A 3041-nucleotide genomic window follows, 5' to 3' on the forward strand; every position below is an offset into this window, starting at 1 on the left:
CCTAGTGCACGATCAATGAGATATCAATGCACCAAATCATTCTCTACAACTAGTTCCGCCATCTCCTGGTCAGCAACAGAGGGAAAGAAATGGCGCGCCCTGGCAAGGAGCGCATCGCACCATGATGCTCCCATAGGACCTTTCCCCGCTCCGAAGTCCAGGGCTTTCGACATTGCACCATTGCCGTTTGCCTTCACCCAAACCCTCGTCTAGTGGGCACCACTTCTCCACCAGTATAGGCATGGAGGAACTCGTCGCTCGCTCTTGTACCAACTTCCATTCTTCATTCAGTCAGAGCACCATGTCCATGACTTGCACTGGATCTTCCATCTTCTGGTCCTCCTTAGCACAATTCCTAGAACGTAGAACCACAACTCCTACAAGCTGTGTAACACCACAACCTTCTCTTCCATCTCGGCGCCACCTTGCATAGAAGCATCCAGCTGCATAACTTACAGTGGGAGTCAACATCCGGCAGTAACTCAAAACATGGTGTAGCAATGGCTTTGCTCAGCTCCATCCAGTACAGACTCAAGCAGGTGCATCTCCAGAAGCGATGAATAATAGTCTCCTCTCGACCATACAACACACAAAATATACCAACTTTGACTCGAGCAATCCGGCAGCCGCGGGCCCGCCCGCGCGCACACCTCGCCAAGACCTTAGCGTCCGAGTCCTCATGCGGCGCTCGTGAGCGAGCCTGCGGGTACGCGTGGCCCGAGGCCTCTGACAAGTGTCCGCCCCTCGACCTTGGCCGGGTACGAGACAATATCAGGTGGAAACCACATTTTCAGTGTAAGCTTGAAAACCTGAGCGCAGGCTGTTGGATCCCATGTGTACGGACTAGATCCATCCATCACTGCTACGTGCTGTTTGCAAATAAACGCCCGCTGGGTTGCAATGATATTTTGCACATAGCCCCTCAGTGTTTACAAGTCATCAAAGTCAGCATCGTCACCCCATGTCTCCACGTAGACGTTTTATACCAGAAGTGAAACACGGATAAGCAAGTATAAACGCCCTGTTTGATATTGTAGCAGCAAACGCCCTATTTGGGTAAACAAAACAACATCACACTCTGCTCAACACAATTCTGCCAAAAGGCAAGTAAAGCAAACAAGTAATAGAATTAGAACCCTGCTCAACAGAACTCTGCCCCTAAAAAAGAAAACTCTGCCCAGTTCCAAACAATGCACTACTGTTAGTCCTAATAACTTGCAGAAATCTTGCCACCAAGCAACCTGAAACAGAAGAGTTGAATTGGTCAGGCAATAGAAATTAATTGCAATACCTAATCTCAGATCACTTCACCAATCAATTGCAATAGAAATTAAATCTGATGGCAAACATCATTTCTATAATTTTCTATGCTCAACCAGTTCCAACATCTTTCTTATTTCCCATCATACTGCACACAATTCTATCGCCGTAAGAGTTCCTTGTTGCTGCATTAAGGGTGTGTTTGTTTGGGCTGCAAATTTCACGGGTGGAGGTGCTGTAACTTTCAATGACTCGATTAAGACCTGTTCTTGCTGCAGATGGCTACTTTTGACACGATTTTAACTGAAATTACAGTTTTTTGATAGTTTAGACAATGTATTTAAACGATTTTCACATATAATTTACCGATTATAAGTTAAGTCATCTATTCAACATGTTGCTTAAATGAAACGACTGAGTTGTAAGTTAATCATCCATGACTACACATGAATGTTTTCAGCCAAAAAAATGATGTAAAGATGGCAGTAGCAGTACCAGTTCACTGTCAACAGGACTAGCAGCAATGGCACACACATACAAAAAGTCTAGGATTTATTTTCTCACTCTCAATCACACTAACTAGCAGTAGCACACACACATAAATTAACCTAGCAAATTTGCAGAAGCACGTACAAGCCCTAGACACCGCTCGAGCTTTCTAATTCACATACTTATCATCATCTAAATTCCATCTAGACAGTAGCAGTAGCAGTTCATAGACATAGATCAATCTTCGTTAGACCACAGTCGCACAGAGCACACACACTCCAGGAACATATAGTCATAGACGTATATAACACTTAATTAGGAGAAAATAATTTATACCTCCCCAATTTCTTCAAGGCCAAAATCTGCATCTGCTGACAAGATGCCACTAGTTCGTTCCCTCTCCTACTTCCTTCAAAGGATGTGCTGATCTTAGAGGAGACAACCCAATTAGCCACGACCTTGTCCCCTCCTTTATTTGCTTTGCAAATCTAGCTCAATCTAGAGAAGAGGAACCACTAGATTAGCCATGGGACAAAGGAGAACAGGGCAAAGAAGAAAATATGGACACTGGAATCCTCATACCTGGGGACCTAGATCCAGCACGACGTCGCTGGGGAACGCTCAGACGAGTACTGGCACGGTTGGCCGGACAATCGCCGGAGAGGAATCAGCCGCGCCGCTCGCTGACTGCAGGCCCATCACGGAACGCCCGTAGGAGGACTGTCACTGCTGGAGGGAAGCATCATCTCCTAATCGGGATTGGCATGCCGCCATGGGGAAAGGTACGGGACGGCTCAGCCTCGGCATGTTTCTGTACCAAGGTACATAATTATTGTGGGGTTCAATTTCCAATTTGTACATACTCCCATCTCGCAGCACACATTTCTAATCCAAGGGCACATGATCAAGTTTCCATGTTTCCATTGAATATACGGTACCGCGGCCCGGCGCAACGATAACGATTCACCCCTGCTCAGGAGGGGCCGCGGGCACACAAAAGCAAAGGAAGATGGGAGGCATAAGGGAGTACAACGCTACTCAAAACAACATAAATAAGTTCTTTAAAAAGTGCTTTCACATCCCCGTGGGGTCACATGCAAAATCTTAATAGGAAAACAGGGGAAAGGTAGCCTAAGGAAATGCGTCATCGCCATCGCTGCTGTTGCCGTCGTCATCGTCATCCCCACGTTCCTCGATCGTAGGCGGGCCCACGTCGCCGGCAGGGGCAAGCTCCGCGATCAGGTCGTCCACATGATCCGCCACCCAGTCCGGCAGGATGCCTAGATCACTCC

General features: G+C 47.1%; 1 long non-coding RNA gene across 1 annotated transcript; it reads right to left on the minus strand.

Moving 5' to 3' along the window:
• Window positions 1–923: 923 nt before the first annotated feature.
• LOC119281730 lies at window positions 924–2481 on the minus strand. The gene is made up of 3 exons (XR_005138525.1): window positions 2332–2481; window positions 2086–2247; window positions 924–1241 (listed from the first exon to the last, which is right to left on the minus strand). It is a non-coding gene; the product is annotated as an uncharacterized LOC119281730 (long non-coding RNA).
• Between the last annotated feature and the right edge of the window lie 560 nt (window positions 2482–3041).

This window comes from Triticum dicoccoides, chromosome 3B (assembly GCF_002162155.2).
Source record: "Triticum dicoccoides isolate Atlit2015 ecotype Zavitan chromosome 3B, WEW_v2.0, whole genome shotgun sequence".
Classification (NCBI taxonomy): Eukaryota; Viridiplantae; Streptophyta; class Magnoliopsida; order Poales; family Poaceae; genus Triticum; species Triticum dicoccoides.